The sequence below is a fragment of the Cimex lectularius genome, unplaced genomic scaffold (genome assembly GCF_000648675.2).
Source record: "Cimex lectularius strain Harlan isolate CLEC.00 unplaced genomic scaffold, Clec_2.1 scaffold58, whole genome shotgun sequence".
Lineage (NCBI taxonomy): Eukaryota > Metazoa > Arthropoda > Insecta > Hemiptera > Cimicidae > Cimex > Cimex lectularius.
In genome coordinates, this window is record NW_019392696.1 from 1,672,942 (window position 1) to 1,695,938 (window position 22,997).

Consider the following 22,997-nt stretch of genomic DNA (forward strand, 5'->3'; position numbering starts at 1 on the left):
TCCATCCAAAGAGCAAAGTTCAAATTAGAACCTCGCAACGAAGTTTTAGAAACCAACGCAACTCAGATAGATTAAGACAGACGAAATATCTTTCTTTTAAATTAAATAAACTATGTGAATGAGATAGGTCTTTAAACAGAAGAAATTATCTGCGGATTGAGCACGGCGCATGCATTCAGTTCTATGATGCTCTTTTATTGCCGGCAACAAAGCTGAAATTTATCCATTTGGCCATTTATCAAGATTGGGCTAGTTAGGGAGAGTTTATGGAATATATATAGAGCAAATGTGCATACTAGGAATCTGAAAGAGGTAAGATTTTAAGAATGAATAAGAAGTGAAGCTGTAAGGTGTGTATGTACAATGGGTCTGGCGAAGTTTCTAAGTATCATGTAATTAAGGATTGGAGATGGTAAAGAAAATAATTTACGGACAAAATATCTTAGAACTTTTTCTATTGAATCAAATTAATGATAGCCCCATACCTGACAACGGTAACATAGTTAACAACGGCACACTGAGTTTTTTTTGTTTTTTTTGGTATTGGCATTATAGCCGTCAACCATGTGACCCTCTTGCCGTGCGGCATACAGAACGCCCAGCGAACCGCCAGAAAAGGCGCACAAAGCGCAGCCCCCACCCCCGGTACGGAACCCTCATGAAAGCCAGTACTTCTCCCTAATTATTACTTCCAATTAAGCTTTTCTTTCCGTCTTAGTTATTACCAAGGGCTGACTGCCTCCGAAGGATCTGTATGTGTGCCATGCCATTCACACCCTTCCACAGCAGGGGCTTAAACACCGCCCAGAGCACCGGACATTCACCGGAAATCCCACCAGGAGCGAGCCGATCACCCCGCAACCAGCGACCCACCGTGACGTCCACGCCACCACAACAATTAGTTTTAATATATTTCCTTACACATTATGGTGTATTTTATTTAAATATTTGACCAACAAGTTATACACTTTACACTCCCAGTACATAATATTGTATTATAATCAAACGGCTCTCTATAGTTTTCCCTAGGGCATCAAACAATTCATTTCTTTCTTGATTATACTTTGCACAGTTCATAATTATATGCTCCATGCCAGATATTTTTTACATACGGCATGATTACACCTTAACCTATTTATGGTTTTGCCGAAATGCTTTCCTCACGATTTCCTTTTTAAACCAACTAACTTTGCATATTTTTGGCTGAATCCGTTTATAAAATAAACCTTTTATGCACACTGAGTTGAATACTTGATACTTGACTTTTAATAGAATGACCTCTTGAGCGATGACGTGACCACGTCTTGTTAATTGCAAACTCTGTTAATGATACTTTTTTCTTCAAATGATTCGACCTCTGCAATCTAGGGAGGAGAAGAACACCAAGATATTTATACTCATTAACCACGTCTATTCTTTCCCCTTTATACCGACGGTCCGAAGACTTAAGTCTACCACCTCTTCTGAACACTCTCTTTACTGTTATAACATTGTCAATCGCAAAGGTTAATTTAAAAAGATTCAGTAAAATAATTAATTAAGGTTTTTAGTTGAGATAAAAAAGTCAATGGCACGAGCGGGATTCGAACCCACGATCTTCGGCTTATTACGCCGCTGCTCTACCACTTGAGCTATCGTGACCTCAAGTGGTAGAGCAGCGGCGTATCAAGCCGAAGATCGTGGGTTCGAATCCCGCTCGTGCCATTGACTTTTTTATCTCAACTAAAAACCTTCATTAATTATAATAAATTAATTGTTAAGCGGACCACGAAATTAGTGAATTCCGTAAAATGTATTAAGGAAGGAAAGTTGAAGTCCATCTACTTTCAAAATGAATATTCAGAATATTCTCTATTCTTTACTAATTTTCAATTGTGTTAATAATTTGATAATGAATTCAATTTTTTGTTAATTAGATGTCAATTTATTAGACTCGTGTTTATTTTTGTATAGACTTCTATACATAAGTCATGCAAATATTTTCGTTTACATGATTAAAGGTTCAATTGTCGTGAATGTTCTTTAAGGCAAAACTAAATTTCGCTTGGTCAGCAGCCGCATTGTTATCGCGCTTGACGCGTTAGATCATACGTGATAATAAATTCGACTCACGCCTGAACAAAGTTGCACAGATAGACGTTTCATATATAAGTTTTGATTGTTTAAAATAAATTTAATAATTTGCAGAACATACACTTGTTCTGATATGTTTTTGAACCGACTAGCTTACAAAGTCCAAGACGGTTGATACAATTATGATATGTGATAGAGACCGAGTTACTTAAGCCTTTATACGTCAAACTTAAAATCGATACACTTTACCATATGAACTTTTCCTATATCACGTTTTATTCTGCATGCCCGGCTGCAATATTCGGAAAATATTTCATCAGAGGCGGGTTATTTTCCCGCAGATGGTAATTGAGTAAAGTCACGCGATCCCTTGGCCCCTGACTGGGGAGGATCTGCTGAGAGAAATTAGAAGGAGGATTTGCTAAATGTATTATTGTTACCATGACGACTCACGACCGGGGTTTATCTCTCTACCTCCTCCGACTAAAACGTTATTCATAAATAAAAATTGAACATGACAGTCGTAAATAAGCCTTCTTGTTTACCCCGTCGGAGAAATTGATTGTATCCTTAACAATTTGATTGCTTACATAAAACATTTTTCATACTAGGTTATAAATTTAAGAAGAATCTTTATTATAGATTGAGCTATATTGCCTATAATACATAAAATACTTTTTTATGCGTTCAGGCAAATTCCATTTCCTGGTTTTATGAATGAGTGTTTCTGTCAGTAAACGAAGTGAGGAGGAGAGTTTGTAAGAGGATCATCAATGATCAAATCAGATGGTAAGTGAGCAATTGGATTTGACTGATTCGATGATTAAGTGAATGCCAGAGTTAGTGTTTGAGTGAGTAGGTAAGTGAGTGACCGACATGGTTAGTGAGTAATCAAGGGAGTAAGTAAAAGTGATTTAGTGAGTCCATAAGTAAAAAGTGGTAGAGTTAATCACTGATTGGGTGATTGGGTAAACAAGAGAATGAATGAGAGTTAGTTGGATAGTGACTGAGGGTAAAAAGTGGATGATTGGGTCGGAAAGTGAGTGATGGAGTATGGGAGTGATTTGTTAATAAGTAAGTAAAGTTAATATGTAAGCAAGTGAAACAATAATTAAACACGTGAGTGAGTAGGTATTTAAATAAGGTGAATGACCGGTGTTCTATTGGAGAGAATAAAGAATTGGATAAATAAGCATAACCTACTTAAAGAATCGTAAGCAGGCTTCAGAACCGGATATAGCACCATAGACCTGTAGGATCTTCAACCAGTACCACATTGTAAATATAAAATTATGCGACAAAGAAAGGGTATACTTATTTTTTTTAGATCTTCGGGCTGCTTTTGATAGTATAGAAAGGAGAGCACTATTCTATAAATTATCTACCTACGGGCTCTCTACAAAGATTATTAACATCCTCAAAAGTTATTATGCCGGATCAGACGCCCGAATCAGGACAAAAGGTCTGACGAGTGACTTAGCCTGCGAAATGGGAGTCAAACAAGGTTGCTTACTCAATCCTGGCCTGTTCGCAATCTTCCTTAACGACCTGGAGGACGAACTATGCAGAGGGGTAATAATTAACGGACGAAAAATAAGGACACTATTGTATGCAGACGACATAGTGTTGTTGGCCTCTACACCTGCATCGTTGCAGCTCATGATAAGGGATTTAGAAGACTATTGCGACACGTAGAACCTTAAATTGAATCTGCAAAAATCCCAAATTATGGCCTGTCGGCAGGGAGGCGGATGACTTAAGAAAAATGGTTCTTCAAAAGTGAAAGAGTGGACTGCCTAAATTGCTCCAAATATCTTGGTATCAATTTCACTAAGTCCTTGAAGATGAAGCATCACTGCAGAGAGAAGGCAGCAGCGCTAAGTACGCTATTAATAGTATGTGGCGCAAAATAATGACCAACAAGAAGATCCTACTAGAGAAAAAGATGGTGATATTCAACAGCACCCTGAGGTCTGTACTATGTTATGATGCGCAGGTCTGGGGATACTTATACTTGAAGGAAATAGAAAAGATCCAGAAATACTTCATCAAGAAACTGCTCTGCCTACCAATTAGCACCCCAGACTATATCTTATATATTGAGTGCTCGGTCACACCACTTTACAGTCACACTTTGAGCCTGCATTTGAAATATACAAAGAAAGTACTGCATCACACACCTGACAGACTGACGCAGTTTTTGGCCGACGTAGTAATAAATAAAGGCATATTATGGCATAAGCAACTGTCAGAGTTAGGTATGCTGTACGGTTTAGGAGTAAGCAGGGAAGAACGAAGTCCTCTAATAACACTGACCTGATAAAAAAATGGGAGTCGAACAAAAGGAAAGACCTGGTAACCCGTGCGAGAAACAGCTTACATCACAACTTGTACGTAAGACTGGATTTTAACTTACGGCGAAACTAAATGGAGTGCTCTGATATGACAGCCTATGAGGTGTCTCTGGGCTTGAGGGCGAGGGGTGAATTGCTTCAGTTGAACTGCCAACCGTGGAGACAGGACCGCGCCATGATTTGCTCCTTATGTAACCTCAACGTCCAAGAGGACACTCTCCACTTCATAGGAGTGTGCCCCGTTCTGAGAGAGTTCCGCCAAAGCTACTTTGGTAAACTGAAGCTGGATGTAGAAGAAGTCATTGCAATCCTTAACGGAAGGGATAACTGGAGGAAGCTTGTGGTGTACCTCACTCACGCCCTGCGGTACCGAAAATACCTGGTTGACCACTTCAATTTTTAAAATCGAAGGTCAATTTCAAGATACAAAAATAGGGATTCATTCAAGATTCAAAAAATTCATAAAGCAACTCGACAGACGGCTAAGGCCATTGTCAAATTAGCTTTTTTTGAAGTGTAAAGTTAATGTAAATACTTTGTGTAAATAAAGCCTTTATTCATTCATTCATTCATAAGGTGAATGAGTAAGCATGTGAATGTAGGAATTGGTAAGGAAGTGTGTTGTTTATTCAGATAGTGAGGAGGTCGGTTATTAAGTGATTAAGTAAGTGAGTGTAGAGGTGAGCCAGTAAGTGAATAGGTAATAGAAGTAACGTGTGGGTAAGTAAGTGAAAGGATAAGTAAATTAGTGTGTGAGTATGTGACTGACTGAAGATTGGGCAAATGAGTGAGTTTGTGTGGAAGTGAATGGTTGGAAAGTGAGGGAGTATGTAGCACTGCGTGGATAAGCCAGTGAGTATGTAGAAAGGTGAGTGATTGGTTAAGTGGGTGGGTGAGTTGGTAGGTAAATGAGGTAACGTGTGGGTATATAAGGCAGTGGTAGAAGAAGTAAATAAGTCGAGTGTTTAGAGTTTAATAATTATTGCGGTGAGTGTGTATGCTATGAGAGAGAAAGAATGTAAGAAAAAGAGAGAGAAAGAGAGAGAAAGAGTGAGAGAGAGAAAAAGAGAGAGAAAGAGAGAGAGAGTGAAAGAGAGAAAGAGAGAGAATGAGTGGGTGAGAGAGAGAGGGAAAGAGAGTGAGTGAGAGGGAGAAAGAGATAGAGATAGAAAGAGTGAGAAATGAGAGAGAGAAAGAGATAGATAGAGAGAGAAAGAGAGAGAAAGTGAGAGAAAGAAAGAGAGAGAGTGAAAGAGAGAAAGAGAAAACAGAGAGAGAGAGAATGAGTGGGTGAGAGAGAGAGAAAGAGAGTGAGTGAGAGGGAGAAAGAGATAGAGGCAGATAGAGTGAGAGTGAGAAATGAAAAAGAGAAAGAGAGAGAAAAAGAGAGAAAGAGAGAGAGAATGCGAGAGAGAGAAAGAGAGAGAGATAGAAAAAGAGAGAAAGAGAGAGAGAGAGATAGAAAAAGAGAGAAAGAGAGAGAGAATGCGAGAGAGAGAAAGAGAGAGAGAGAGAGAAAGAGAGAGAGAGAGATTTGACGAGTTGTGATTTGACGTGATTTACTTATTTCCAAAATGGAATTTTCATTGCAATTAACATGAAGTACGGATAAAGGATGATTAATTAAATTAAAAGTATAATTTGATTAATGAGAGTGTGAGATAAACATATGGTCAACTGAAATAATACAGAAATAACGAATGAGAGCATTTAAATTTGTTAAATAAATTTTTCCTGGGTTGTCTATTAAATATTATGATCGCAGTGATTCTATTAAAAGGTACCAACGATCATTAAATATTTAATCATATATGAAATAATAGTAAATCCAATAAGAATTTCGTAAACAGATTTCTCCTCAGTATAAATCCAATAAGAAAGTCGATTTGCTACATTGGAAAGCCATTTGATATACCACCATTGTTAAGTTTGTATTATAATCTGGAACGAAGGAACATACAAATTGAATTTACCCTTCTTCCCTTGTAGGACCGGGCTCTCCTCCGATCCGTTCAAGGGCTGGCCTAAAACAGCACCAAATTCAATTCCGTACGAAGAATTAGAATGTTTGCTTCGACCAGGAAATGAACCAGACGAAAAAGAAGTAACGACATAGTTCGAAACGATAAATGTAAAGTTGATATTGAATTTACAAACTCGTAGGAATTGTTATTGCGATGTGGAAGGTACACTCGATTTATACCACAAGAAGTTAGATGTTTCATACCATCTAGATCATCTCTCAAGTTACATTTTATGTGTTCCTTATTAACTTTTTACCTACAACTTATTAATCCTCTAAACTTTCAAAATAACATGAATAAACTATGAAAAATTATTGACATTATTAATAAATACAAATAAGGCAACGAATGAAAGAGAGAGTAACGCGAGTTTGAGAGTGAGCAAGAGAGTGGATGTTTCAGTGAGTGTGTAAGTGAAGTAATAAATATGTAATTAATAGCGAAACGAATTTGAGGGAATGGGTAAGTGAATGATTAATTCAGTAACAACACTGAGAGATTGATTATGAGTGAGAGGATAAGGTGGTGAGTGGTAGACGGAGTGAGTGGATAAGGTGGAGAGTAGTAGAAGGAGTGAGTGGATAAAGTGGTGTGTGGTAGACGGAATCAGAGGATAAGGTGGTGAGTGGTAAACGGAGTGAGTGGATAAGGTCGTGAGTGGGAGACGGAGTGAGTAGACGGAGTGAGTGGATAAGGTCGTGAGTGGGAGACGGAGTGAGTAGATAAGGTTGTGAGTGGTAAACAAAGTGAGTGGATAAGGTCGTGAGTGGGAGACGGAGTGAGTAGATAAGGTTGTGAGTGGTAAACGGAGTGAGTGGATAAGGTGGTGAGTGGGAGGTAGAGTGAGTGGATAAGGTGGTGAGTGGGAGACGGAGTGAGTGGATAAGGTTGTGAGTGGGAGACGGAGTGAGTGGATAAGGTGGTGAGTGGTAGACTGAGTGAGTGGATAAGTGTGTGATTTATTGACAATGACAGATAGTAAGTGGAAGGTTGATTGAATGTAAGAGCGTGTGGAAGTAAAATAGTAAAAATGTAAGTAAGTGAGAGGTAAGTGAGAGAATATTTTCTTCAAGTGAGAGGTAGGGTAATTCAACAACCATCTGATTACAGAGTGATTCCAAAACGATCTGAGAAACTAAGGATTGAATAACGATGTAATAAATAGAGTGAGTGATTAAATAAACAAGAAATTGTGGTATTAAATAAATAATGAATTGAATAAAAGAGATAGTGTAGTTAGTAAATGAGTGGAAATGAGGGTGAATGGTCGAATCCGTGAGTGAGTATGTGAGTGAATGGGCAAGTGAGAAAATGATTCCTTGACAAAGAGAAAAACTATGTTAGTGATTAGGTAAGTAACAATATTAGTGAAGAAGTAAATGAGTAAGTAGTCGAGGAATTGAATGATGGATAAAGAAAGTTTGTAAGTGGGTAAATAAGTGCGTGAATAGGTAAATAAGCGGTGGAAAAAGACAAAGTAGTTCCTGTCATACAGGAGGGATCAGTGACGGACGAGGGGTCAAAGCATTTTACAATAAAGTTTTCGGGGTTCGAACCCAAAACCGCTAGTGCAAATACTAGCCATACACCCTAATCTCTCGGCAATGGTAGCTAATACAAATAACAAAGTAAAAAAATCCTCAAACGGAAAGATAAACTCAATCAGCACATGATTTTTAATTTATGAAAAATTAGTACTCTAAGTAACTATGTATGTAAAATATATAATCATAAAAATGTTTTGTTTTAAGTCCTTGGTGACATCTACTTATAATAGAATTTTTAATGTAAATCTGATAATATACCAAGCGATTTAGAGAAACCTTTTTCTGATAAGGATTTAGTCTATTATTTTTTCATTATAGTTTCATTAGTTTTTTATTTTTATTTCATATAAGTTGCGAATTAAATTTTAACTAATCCTTTTACGAAAGGTTTTGGTTGAAATGAAAAATTAGTGTCTCGTTAGCTCAAGTGGTTAGAGCAGCGGCGTATTGATCCGAAGGTCGTTGGTTCGAATCCCGCTCGTGACACTAACTTTTTCATTTCAACCACAACCTAACATAAAAAGATTAATTAATTGAAAGAAGTAATTTGGTCAATAGACCACCAAATATAATGTATTAAATTTTAACGTTAAACTAGTTGGATCTTCGGTGGGTATCAACTCCATCAGATAATTACCCTATATTTATCATATAATATCTGAGAAAAAACGAAAAAACGTAAAAAAAATTTATATCTTGATGTATAAGTCAAAACGATGCAAGCATAAAAGATGAAGAGAACATGCATTTATTAATCTCGCGACATGTTTTGATTACATGTTATACATACATATTAAATTACATTCCGAATGAATATTTTAAACATTTTGTTACCTGTCAGAAAATCGTTTGCATTAAACATCCTTGAAACATTAAGTCAATACGGTCGAAAATATTTCTAAATCAGTAACTTGGGCACGTTTGAAAATAATTCATGCCGTTTATTTGGTCAAGTCAGGTTTACGACTGCTTACAACGACCTGCCTTCTAAATTTAATGTGTGTGCGGATTTCCTTTGATCAGGCCATGAATTACGGCGTTCCGTAATTACTGACTAAATAGCTTTATGAATGGCCGTCGATCGATTTTTCTGCTAGAAATACTATTCCTGTGTGTTAAAAGTGATCTCTGAGCTGGAAGATTCACAGAAGCCCATCAAGGTACAATATACACTATAATAATTATACATGAAAGCGTAAGATTAAAACCTAAATGAAAATAGACAGTGGCGGAAAAATTCTTAAAATTATGGAATATCACAACAAATTTGTAATTTACCTGTTTTGATATGAAAAATAAATGTATTAAAGTAAATACCATTAGTTTCACACTTCACATTAGGTTTGTATTTCCTACTACGCCAATGATTTCAACGCGTTTTGCAAATGATAAAGATATTCAGTAATCTAGTCGGTTTTAAATCATTAATGCTTGTAAGTGTAAATATTTTGTTACGTCAATATGCTTTGGTAGAGAACGAACAAAATATCAATAAGTAATTCCTTTATAGACCTTGTCAATGCCAATCGACTAATTTATTCATAAAGATAGTGAGATGAAAAAAGGGTTATGTTGGTAAACATTAGTAATGGTACTGTTTACGAAAAAGTTTGCCCAATCAGAACTTTGTCGCATAGTTAAGACGACGTTTAGAAAATATTGATAGTCAATACTTAGGTTTTCTGGTTTTCTTCGTTCGTCAAGTAGTTTTAAAAATTTGAAAGGTTTTATTAATTCATCCAGCCTTTTATTTGTGTTTTGAAGGGCAATTTTTTATACAGTGACTATAAACCAAGAGATAAGAAAACATGCGAATGTTAAAAGACAAAGTCACCAGGACTTAACGAAACAAACATTTCCGCCGGTATCGACAAACGTACACTTTACATTATTGTTTTATTTGTCTAAAATCTACCTCTTGACATATAGAATATGTTCCAAAACAATTCCAAGAACTGTTTACAAATTACCATGTTTTTTCATCAGGAGAGGATTTTTAAATATTACAGATTTACGTATATTTTAAGAGTCAGGATAATTTTTCTAAACTTTCATTTGTAGGCCGTAATTTATTTTTCTTTTCTCTAAAAATTAATTTGGTTTATCTAAAAGAGGTAGATTGGAGTCGTTTTAACCGAATTCATCAAATGTAATCATGGTGAGAGTGTTACAGGTCGATAATCAATGTGCTTTCTAGTTATATTATTTCAAGTTCGAGGTATCTATAGTCGACTTTTTGACCCTACCTTTAATATGTTCCACTAATTCAAAAACAATACTAAAATAAGCAGTGTGTATAAGCAAAGTGTCCTTAATTCCTCTTCATAGTGTCCATAATTTCATGTTAATATAACATTTTTCAGTCAAATGAAACTTTTTCATTCAAATGAAACTTTTTTCAATCAAATGAAACCTTTTTTCAATCAAATGAAACTTTTTTCAATCAAATGTAATATCTTTTCAACCAAATGAAACCTAAAACCTAAAATAATAATTATGTAAAGGAATAAATAAATGACATGATAATATAACATTTTTCAGTCAAATGAAACGTTTTTTCATTCAAATGAAACTTTTTTTCCATCAAATGAAACCTTTTTTCAATCAAATGAAACTTTGTTCAATCAAATGTAATATCTTTTCAACCAAATGAAACCATTTTTCAAGCAAATAAAACCTAAAACCTAAAATAATAATTATGTAAAGGAATAAATAAATGACATGATAATATAACATTTTTCAGTCAAATGAAACTTTTTTTCAATCAAATGAAACCTTTTTTCAATCAAATGAAACTTTTTTCAATAAAATGTAATATCTTTTCAACCAAATGAAACCATTTTTCAAGCAAATGAAACCTAAAACTTAAAATAATAATTATGTAAAAGAATAAATAAATGACATTATAGTACTAACAATAATTTTTATGATGAATTATAATACAAATAACTATTATCATAGTAAATACTGTAAGAAATGAATTATAAATTAGTGATTAGAGATGAAATATAAAAAAATTAGAATAATTCCTTAATATTATTAAATTATTCTAAAAATAATAACAATTAAAATAATTGATTTAATTATTTGGACGTTTAATATTATTTATGTACATATTGAGTCCTATTGTTGATTCTTTTAAAGTTAATTTTTTTTATTCTTTTAACTCGCTCGAAAACACTTTTCTATTCCACTTAATTAAACTTCGACGGGGTGGATTTATAGAAAAGTTTGATAATTACGGATCTTCACAAGAAACGTTCTTGTACTTAAGCCTTACGATTCAATTATTGTAATATTAATATTCAATCAACATAAAAAATTATTGTTAGTACTGTAACGTCATTTATTTATTCCTCTGCATAATTATTATCACTAGATTTTAGGATTCATTTCCTTGCAAAATAGTTTCATTTGGTTGAAAAAAGGTTTCAGTTGATTGAAAAAAAGTTTCATTTGATTGAAAAAAGTTTCGTTTGATTGAAAAAGGTTTTATTTGATTGAAAAAGTTTCATTTGATTGAAAAAAAGTTTCATTTAATTGAAAAAGGTTTTATTTGATTGAAAAAAGTTTCATTTGATTGAAAAAAGTTTCATTTGACTGAAAAATGCTATAAATCTTTCATTTCGTTAAAACGTAAAAAAATGAATTTTAATGAGTCGAAACTTAGTGTTTTAAATATTAATATACACCATTCCACTTTTTTAAATATTTAAATATAAATCAATCATTTATTAGTACATTCACGAATACAAAATGTTGAAGACATTGACAAAACACAGCAATGAAAATTGTAAATTCTGAAATTTATAGACATAATAATGTTTCTTAGCGATTGTGAAAGACGATTTTTTTCTAAGCAATATATCCTTGAAGCTTTTATTGAAACATTCAGAAAAGAGGAAAAGTGTAAAAATATTTTCATATATAATTGCTCAAAGGAATGTATTCAAACGAAGCGAAAGAATTCATGTTTGCTTAGATATTCAGTGCATCTTTATTATAGCATTTTTACTTAACTTAACTTATACTTTTATGTAAAAGTGCTTTATGATTTGTGTTAATGAATTTGATGTTAACGAATTAACAAAAAGATGAATTATGGTCATCTTCGTAGGAAATCCCCATAGCGAAAACGTGTGCCTCATTGAAGTACTGATAACATACAGACCTACCTGTAGATGGTGAAACACAGAAAAACTTGCAAGAATATGCGAAGCAGGATCATATGTAAATTTATAGATTCAGTTTCTTTTATATGTACGTTCATTTTTAATACCTAAGAATCTATAGACGGTGTGTTTAAAAATAGCATGTCGTCAAGTTTTGGCAGCAACCTAGTTTTGACCAAATTTTGCACCGTTTTTATAATAATTATACCAACATAATATATCCTAGTTTTTTCAAAAATATTTCTCGTTACGATTATTTTGTTCCGATTTTTTTTGTAGCACTAAAATAATCGTTTCAACAAGATAATGAATTTTGGAGGAAAGCATACGGAAAGGCGAAAAATACAATTTTTCTGGAAAAGGGATTTTCGGATCTAGATCGAGTTTTTATCGTTGTCTCTCAATTTACTCTATAAAAACTGAATGTAAATAAAAGATGATAGTCTTTAAACAGCGTAAGGGATGGACGGGTTGCAAGTTTAGGCAAGATAAAATAATACTTGACACCCAATTTAAAATTTTTTGAATAACTTTCAAGGTCAGAATCTCTTTGAACCAATTTATCCGGTACATAAAAGGTCGTAGTTTAAAAAAATGATAGGATTGGACTATTTCCTTAAACAGAAAAACAAGAAAAGCAATTTTTGTCTGCATCAAATGGATGAAAGTTATTCAAGGCTTACTTTTGGAGGGATTCGCGTGGCCAAAAATAAGAAAGAATCTACTGTCCGCCCATTTCAAAAATTTCAGCAATTTCATAAAATCTATACATTTACAATAAAAGAAATGTGAAACTTTGATCATTCATACGTGATTTTATTTTCAAAAACATTTATCTGCGTATTTTTTAAATAATTTTCTTGTAAAATACCTGTAATCGTAAAAAGGAACATGTAGAAAGATACTCCCCATTACAGGGGACCTGTAGTGGGGAAAAATAGTTATTTATGTGGTTGAAAATATTACAGGATCGGTGATGGTAGAAATATTATTAAATTAAAACTTAAAATATGTACTTCTAAGCAAAATGACTTAAACTTTCTAAGAATTATTGTTTTCTAAATATACAAAAATCGTTAGCATAATTTTAAATCAAAGGTTGTGACAAACGTTTGCCTCAAAGAAATGTTAAAAGTTAAATGATAAAATAATTCTAATTAAATAATTTCTATTAGATATACTTATTGCTGTTATAAGAATCTAAGTAGTGTCGTTTGAGGTAAAAGATGTTTTGTCTTTGCGTTGTTGATGGCAATAACTTACTGTTTCGGACTTAGGCTAATTGGGCCTGATAAAAGGTTAATCCTTAAAGTTGAGATAAAGTCCCAACACTGGTGGCGCAGCTTATTTAACACTGGTTCTTAAGAATCCTTCATTATGAGGTTTTTCAATTTAAATAAAATGTATTTCAGACATAAATAAATAAGGTATGAGGTTTTGTAATTGAAATAAAATGTATTTCAGACTTAAAAAATAAGTTAGGCTTTTCTCATGAAAATAGTGGGTATAGTTCAAAAAAATACATTATTTAACATCTTTTGTATTGTATGTTGTGATAAAAATAGAGAAAATAATAGTGTATTTATCGTTTTCAGGGGTTCTTAAAATTTAATTCTTCATATACATTAACTTTTTCTACAAAATGGCTTTTATTAAAAAATATTTACGATTTTAAGTGCCGTTTGATGAACGGAAGTGCATTCTGAATTCATCTGGTATGCGAAGGTCGTTTTATTTTCCGCAGGGTTAATTTACCTCAAGGGTAAAGCTTTACCTAAGGGCGTAATTGACCTTACTGTTTTTGTTTGCTCACCTTTTCCTCCACTTCCCTGGTCAATTAAGTTCACGGGACAATTGGAACGTCTGGAAAAATATTGCACTCGTTGTGGTTTGATAAAAGTATTGTATAATGTGAGTTGTCATTTGTGCCGAGCGAAGAAATCAGATATGAGCCGAGGGTGATTGATTTTCTAGCCTACTTATTGGAATATAGGTAAACGATTTGGTTTCCGTTTCGTTGGATCCGGTTCGACGATGGTATATTTGATATTTTGTTTATTTTGAGATCATTTATTAACCATTTGGTCTGAGAAAAAACAAACAAATTAATTATAAAATTTAATTTTGAGGCATAATTCAAGTATAAAATCTAAACTCAAATTATTAGACATAAATTCACCTGAGCGATACAACCAGGCAGTTATATTCTTCAATAAATTGTATATTATACCAATTAAAATAATTTATATTACAAAAATTACGAACGATCTTGATTAGTTAAATATTAAATAATTTATTTTTGCAACGTAAATCAGACTGGTCATGGACACAATCTTTGTCGGATAATCGGAGTTTTTTAAAATAGCTTACTTTGGTGTCTTTTGAACGTACAAAAAATGTTACAAATTGCGGGAAATCTGGGTCAGACATGAGACAACAGGGAAAGGCAACACAGACTTTAACCATGGTTGTTTTCTTAACGTTGTACTTGTTTTGTACTTACTTAAAATATATTTTTTTTGTACCTATATTAGCTAAATATATAGCTAAATTTTTAACGTAAATCCATATACGTTTTAAAATATTTAAGCAATACATTTTCAATAAGGGCCGGCGTATGTTCCGTATTTATCCGATAATTAGTTCTCTGGTATACCTGGGATATCCCGATCCGCAGGTCAAGCAGATTATGCTGCACCGGATAGCATTACCCTGAGGTTTAAATTAATTTCCAAGTCAACTGCTCCAGAAAAACTTAAACTAGGTGTAACCTAAAGTATTTTTTTTTAATCAAGTGAAAATGAAGATATAGAATAATTAGTTTTCTTGCTCCTATACAATGAAAGTTGGGAGAGGCAAAAGTGGGACGACGACGATTGTATTCTCGTCCCAAAGGAAACGCTGTCCCATCAACTTATGCTCATTGAGGGGCTGTTAATTACATGTGGAAATAAAGCCATTAAACTAATGGACAAGCTCTCACACCTTATAAATGCCAATTCACGGCTTGCTAATACTTGTTGCCTTTAATACGAACGATTGTCGCAGAGGGATTATGTATCGAATCTGTTGTAAGATCAAAAAATCTGTAGAGTGGCTGTTTGGTATGTAAAAAAGATTTTCCGTTTTTCTTTGAGGATGACGCTAAAAAAGCGAACAGGTCAAGAAATAATAATAACTTCAGCTAATCTTAAAACAATTGTAATACAACAAAAATTACAAAAACATTTAAGGGAAATAATCGATTTCTGTCCTTAGACAGGGGTAGTTCTCAGACGGTATAGTGTAATATAAACCGGCTTAAGTTTAACGAAATGTTTTACTCCTTTAGCATATTTCAAGAATAGCAAACCTGGATATAAACGGAAAGAAACATAGCCGGCATACTTATTTTATAATTTAAAAACTTCATGGCTTAGATAATTATTTTTCAACTTATATGTATATTTACAGACGTGCTTAATTAATTTGTTAATTTTATTAATTTCATTATATTTCGTGGGTTAATTGACCAAACAACTTCTTTCAATTAATTAATCTTTATGTAAGGTATTGGTTGGAATGAAAAAGCTAAAGTGAAAAATTGCTGGAAAAATGGCAAAAAGGAGAGAAAATTCGAACGGTAGGGTGAGATGGGGAGTTGGTGTCCGAGTGGTTCGAATTCACTATAGCTCAAGTAGTTAGAGCTGCGGCGTATTTAGCCGAAGGTCGTGGGTTCGAATTCCGCTAGTGACACTAGCTTTTTCATTTCAACCAATGCTTACAGAAAGATTAATTTTTTTTACGAGGGTTCGCAACAGCCGAGGTTATATCAACCCTTTTGAAAAAAAGCCCATTTGTAAGTATGGCGGAATGCAGGGTCACTGGACTCGAACCGGGGACCTTTACCTTACAGATATGAGCGCCCTGTCAACACTTAAACCGTTGCGGCCACAGACGCCCCTTAATTGCTTTATTAACGTTTATTTTGTCGATTAAATGTTTTAATCTTCAGTACTTTTAAGCTTAACGTTTAAGAATACTTTCCAATCCCAATAAAACTTTTGAAGTTCCAAGAAAATATAGATTGCATGACGTAAGGATATAAATAGTGAAAGACAAGACACAAACTTAACCCTTAATTTTCATCGCAAATTAAATCAAATAATAAATAAAACAATGCAGCCCTTCAAAAATGTTTTTACTGTATTAACTGGAATATTAGTTTTAAATTCACTAATTTCGTGATCCGCTTGACCAATTAAATCATTACAATTAATTAAGGTTTTTAGTTGACCTGCGTATCTATCCGAAGATCGGGGGTTCGAATCCCGCTCGTGCCATTAGCTTTTTTTCATCTCAACTAAAAACCTTAATTAATTTTAATGATTTAATTGGTCAAGCGGACCACGAAATTAGGGAATTTAAAGAATTAATATGAAGTACACTTCACTAAAGCTCTCCGTGGCCATTGCAATTGTCGTCGAGAATCCAAACCGATTACACGACATTTGAAAAATGGCAAAAAGGAGGGAAAACTCATAAGGTGGGGTTGAGATAGGAAGTTGATGTCCGAGTGGATCGAGGTCACGATAGCTCAAATGGTAGAGCAGCGGCGTATCTTCTAGCCGAAGATCGTGGGTTCGAATCCCGCTCGTGCCATAAGCTTTTTTTTCATCTCAACTAAAAACCTTAATTAATTGTAATTAGTTTTAAACAATAAATTATATGATTAGGTTACTATTTCCATTTTGATTATACGATTTATAGGACTTTCACGACTCATTTTTCTTTAAGCCATTAATATATTTCCGACGTAAAATGTTTTATTGCTGTTTATTTAATTGATTAAGTATTTAAACCTCCATTAACAGAACTTTAAAGCGTTGCAATTCCATTTTCCAGTCAATTTGTGTCGTTCAAAAAATACACTCCCTGAACGGTTAAGCACCCAGAAGATAGACGTTCGACCGGATTGGCCGCCAAAACATTTTACGGGCGTTCTATTGAGTAGTGTCCATAAAATATCCGAGAAAGCCACTTATACCTAAGTGCCGGTTTATCTGTCTTGTGACCTACGAGTTGAAGAGAAGCTCGTAAATTTTACATACAACCAAATATCGCCCCGGCATAAATGCGTAACCCGGGAGACCCTACTCACTCTGAGACCCTAATCACTCTATTTTTACATATAGTGTTTTTCTCTGCCTTTTCCAGGGTTCACGAGCTAAACAACACGGCTCAGCGCGAAAATGAGATACGAGAGATTTCCATCTCCAAGAATCCATTTCTCTCTCTCAAATATATATATGCCATGCATGGCTTGTTTTCGTCGGAAAGGCTCTCCACGTGAAGTGCAATTATTTGCACTCTAGTAGAATCTGGAATCGGCCAGCTGACGTCAAGCATACATAACAACGTTTTATCGATTTAACGCAGAATTATTGCCAGCCATGTTGCTTAATCTTCTTTCATTCCCACGCCAGTTACCACCCACGGCGAGTCGTATACCAGCGAGGAGTTTCGTCGTCTCTTTCTGTACCCTCCGTGGGCTGTGGGATGTGTAAATAAAAACGGAATGGGGCATAAAGCCTAAACGAGTTCGAATAGGAGAGATAACCAAAATGGAAAGACCCTGGGATTATTTGTTTTGACCAAAACGTTCCCAGTTGTAACTAAATCAATAGATCACTACGTCATAGATACTCAAACATTAAAATTTTTCTCAAACCAAACCTGATTTAAACTGAATTACTAAATGTATATACGTGTAAATATTTATTCAATTAGGTAAATTTATGAATACAGTAAAATGCACTGACAGGTGAAAAATTCCGCCAACTTTTAATATAATTTGATTTGTACATATTTGTATACATTAATCAAAGCTTCACGTTTTTTTAACGTTCAATAATTGAGTCTTTGTCTAAAAAAGTAAAAAATAATATGTAAATTGCTAAGGAAAATGAAATAAAAATAGAAAACAATTAAAAAAAGACGGACAGATAAAATTTGTTTTAGCTTTTGTTTTAGCTTTTTTATTTACATTTCAACATCGCGTATTTCCACCTCTTGCCTTAATTACATCTCGAAGACGCCTCGGCGTACTTGCTACCAGTCTGGAAATGTCTCTTGGCTTGGAGGTTAGCCCATTCTTAACCAAGAGTCTTTTCAAGATCGTGGAGTGTATCAGGAAGTGAAGTACTTGCTTTTATTCGTCTTTTGAGGTTATCCCATGAATGTTCGATTGGGTTCAATTCTGGAGAACGGGCTGGCCAGGCGAAGACCCTCCACGAACAACAACAAACTCTGTGCGACTCCTCATCGAAATTTCCGCCGACACCATCACTGAGCTACGTTGAAAAGGTTGAGATCGTAGAGTAAATCTTCACTGATCTGTAAAAAGTACAGAAGACCAATCGTTCAAAGATAAATGGCTGTGTTTTCGGGCAAGTGCGAGCCGTGCAACTTCGTGTGTTCTGGTCAATTCTGGTCCTCTTACGAGGGGAAATGCCATCAGTCCATACTGATTTAATCTTCTTCGAGCAGTTCAGAAATTTGGACACCTCGAACTTCCTGGAGGTGATGAATCACTTCAACTGTTGTAAGGCGCCGGTTTCGCAAAATTCTGAAAGTCAAAAAACGGTCATCCTATGGTTCTGTTACCCATCCATAACCAGGTCTTCTATGGTAGGTCCCATTTTCTCGAAAACGTTTAACGGCGTATAGTACTGTTTCGTAGAGAAATCCGATGGCGATAGCCGAAAACCTAAGGGAACGTCCATCATCGGTAAGTGCCACAATCGCGCAACATCCTCAGCACTAAGTGGCATTTTTAAGTTTAAAAATTGAAATTAAGAAAACAAAGATGAAACCTAAACAGTTTATTGCTTCAGAATTTAAATGAGACTTAATAAACATTTTAAATTCCATAAAAATTAAACATTGAAAAATCCTTTATCCTTGTTTTTCATTAAGGATTAAGTGTGTTTGCGTTTAATTAATATTCCCCATTTAAAACATAGCACAAACAAGTATTTATTAATAAAACAATGAGACAAATTAAGGGTAAATTTTTTTATCGAGAAAATGAACAAAAAAATCAGTTGGGTGGAATTTTTTGACTGTCAGAATTTATCGATGAACTGGCACATGATCACCGTGCCCTCTACACTCGTGGGTTTCGATTTTACTGAAATACATTTCAGTTTGCGCCATCTTCATTGAGGAATGAGGTTCAGAAGTCAGTACTAGAAGATGGTGCAAAGTAAAAACTCATGTGAATGGACATTGAAACCAGCGAGTGTAAACGGACCCAGCAAGTTGGTCAGGGCAGGGTAGTCTTGTGTTCCTCGACTCGCGTACCATCGACTTGAATTTGTAGTGCAATAATCTCATTGCGGTAATGTGTGGTGATTAGTGACCGTTAATCGATATTTATTTAGAAATCGTGAGATCATCTTCAGGGCCTGGGATTTACAAACATTGTTTACACATAACAATTACATTTCGGATGTGGAAAAGTGAATTTATACAATGCAAAATATATTTTTTATATTCAATCAAAGTATTTCTATTCACTCAAAGTGTTTGTCTTCTGTGTAATTGTGTCATTCTTGCGTGTCGTGTCGAGAGTGCCAGTGAGATTTTGCTATTTTGTGTTTATATACGTTGGACTTTGTAGGGGTGAGGAAGAATGTCGGTATAGAAAAGACATTTTTGTATAAGGCGTCTTTTCTACACCAACATCCTTCCCCAACCCTCCAATCCGACGTATATAAACACAAAATAGCAAAATCTCACTGGCACTCTCGACACGACACGCAAGAATATATAAAAAATATATTTTGCATTGTATAAATTCACTTTTCCACATCCAAAATGTAATTGTTATATGTAAACAATGTTTGTAAATCCCAGGCCCTGAAGATGATCTGAATAAAGATCGAAACGTTGGCACGATAAAGAAAATGTTATTCTGAAACCTTCATCACACCAGACCGCATCTTACGATTTCTAAATAAATGCAGAATTAATATTTGCCTTATTCAAAATTAATTGTTTCCATCTTTGCTTATCATAATATATGATAAATGAATATGCTTTATGAATATAAAAGAACATGTGTAAACGATTTTCCAGCGTAATTAAATTTATATATAAAAAAACACTTTTACATTTCGTATAATAAAAATACTTATCTTTTCGAGGTCGAGCCATTTTTAGAGACAAGATATGTCTGATATATCTTGATGACGATTGTATCTGATATAATAAAAAAGGCGAACAAATAATTATAATAGGTTCTTATTGATTTCTAGAAAAATAACAATGATTATAAATTATTTTAAATTATTCCCGCTTGAGATAAAAGAGTGAAATCGTTGAATAGGAATGATCTTTGACAGTTGACGAGATTGCGAACTCGGTCAAGTTCAGCACCCCAAACGCCAACAGTACGCCTACACGTCTATCGAGTTGTTTACTCTGGGTAGCTCCACCTCTAAATTGAAATCTTGGTGTGCTGATTTAATTGAATTATAAATAATACTGTTGAATAATGACAAAAGTATGTTCCTAGCTTAAACAAGCTTTGAAAATGGATACCGGCAAAGATCCCAAAATAAGGATAGCCAATCAAAAAAACAAAGAGGTTATGAAGTTCACTAATTACCCCATCCCATGATGAATTCAACAATAACCAAAATAAAAGGAGGCGTTTCATGTTAGAATAACAAAAGATATAGTAGAATATGAAGATGGCAAATTATAGGTATAAAATATCACTCAATTCCTTTTACATAGCTACTAATCTAACTCAAGGGCGTTAAACCGCCGTTACGAAATATATGCGAATTTTAAGAAGCATACACTACCGGCTCACATAATACTTTAATAAAATTTTTCACTTTAAATCATTTTACAAATTACACAAAACCTAAGAAAGTAAGAGCAATGTCATAGAAACATTAAATAGTACATGGTATGTACATCCAAAAGTATTCATATTTTTATGCATTTAATAAAAATACTGGAATCTCCCAGTACTGCAAAATAAGGAAAACTTCAATAAAATTTACCCTTCATTGATAACAGCAAGTACTTTTTTTTTTTATAAAAAAGAGTTTTTATAGAAATATAATCTGTAAAATCTGACATAAATATTGCTATCAAAATATACATTTTATTTTTGTTTTGCTTTTTGGTATTTATTTTACCCTCTTTCAAAGAAAAAATCTATTATCGTCTTAATTTCACATCCGGGTGGTTTTAAAAGAAATTTCCTAAAACAAATTGCCATTTACAAGAAAAATACCGTTGCAGAAATGTTAAGGGTTTTAAGTTAAGGAGGACGAGGGCTAGAATCAAAACATTTGCTTTCACCAAATGCGAGGTACAGCAAGTTTACACTACATCTTCACCCATGTAAATCCAAACGTTAGTTCGGCTTTTGATTTGTTTTATGTAAAGATCATAATTATTATAACTGGATCACGAACCAAGCTCGAAACACTTTCAAGACTCAGCAAAATTGAACATAATTTAAACGAACCCACCTACGCAATATCGGATACCAGACTTCAGACTATCAACTGGTTGTTTATTTTCAAAAATCAGCTATGTTTTGAATTAAACCAAAAATACCAAATTTTTGGTATAATTGGCAATCATAATTAGACAAAAAACTCATGACCGTGAATATATTTTTACACGTAGACCTATTTATAAGTTGTTACAAAAGCCCTTTTTCAATGTAGAAGAAGAAATTTTACTACTTATTTTCCATAAAATAAACCATTTTACTTATGCGCTTGTATTTTTATTATATACAATAAAATACGAGTATTGTTTTACAGACGTTTCGTTTTATGTAACCATTTAAATTTAGTTGGCGAGACAGCGTAGTTTTCGTAGTTCCCCCCCCCTAAAAAAAAACCCCGCTATATACGGTGTGGCCTTTAGGTTATAAGCAGGGAGAGGAAACACACTAACTTTATATATATATATATATATATATCGGCCAATTTAGCCTATGAACAATAGTTTGATTATTTTGGCTGTATTGCTTTATTATGAATAAACACGACGGTTTTTAATCTGTATTAACACATTTCAAAAAAATCATATAATGAATGGGTGAATGAATTTTATTTATTTACAAAATAGTAATTGTAATTGTTAAATGTATAAATTATCTAGAGTATTGTAGCGAAAGTGTATTGTATAACTTTCTATAGCAAGACATTCATATATAAGATGTATCATTAAAAAAAAACAGCGTAAGAAACCACATGCTAAGGGATATATTATAACATGGGTGTAACAATAAAAAGGAGTAATAAATAACTGTCGAAACAACATTTTATATATATTATGATATAAGATTGTTCTCCATACATCCCAAAAGAACAATATATTGGGAACAAAATATCGATAATTATCGATAGACGGACTTGTGCAAACAGTCAACAAAGAGTTTTCGGTGTTTAGTAAGTTTAAGAAGAATACAATTTTTTTAACAAAGCGGAAAGAGGAAACGGAGATAAACTTGAAATAATTAAAGTCAAGGAAATTTACAACATTGAAGGCATTTTTTAAAATGTATGTTATCTTAATAATTTTTATAGCGACAAATTGTTGTTGTAATTAAACCAGCATTTTGCCAACTTTGCCTTGGATCGTTTGAAATCGAGATTATTTAGTCCGTTCAGTTTACGGTTTGAAAACCTTTCAATCGAAATAGTTGAGATGCATTTATATTGCGTTTGATCTCGTCGGTAATTGCTACAGGGATTAAACGGCTTTATGAATGTCCTCCGAACTATTCCCGGATGTTATGATCTCTGA

General features: G+C 33.9%; 1 protein-coding gene and 1 non-coding gene across 2 annotated transcripts in view; both read right to left on the reverse strand.

Moving 5' to 3' along the window:
- Window positions 1–22,997, reverse strand: part of LOC106670646 (adenylate cyclase type 3) — a 152,776-nt gene that overhangs the window by 67,399 nt on the left and 62,380 nt on the right. The window lies entirely within an intron of this gene.
- On the reverse strand, window positions 1,569–1,641 carry Trnai-aau. The gene has a single exon. It is a non-coding gene; the product is annotated as a tRNA-Ile (tRNA).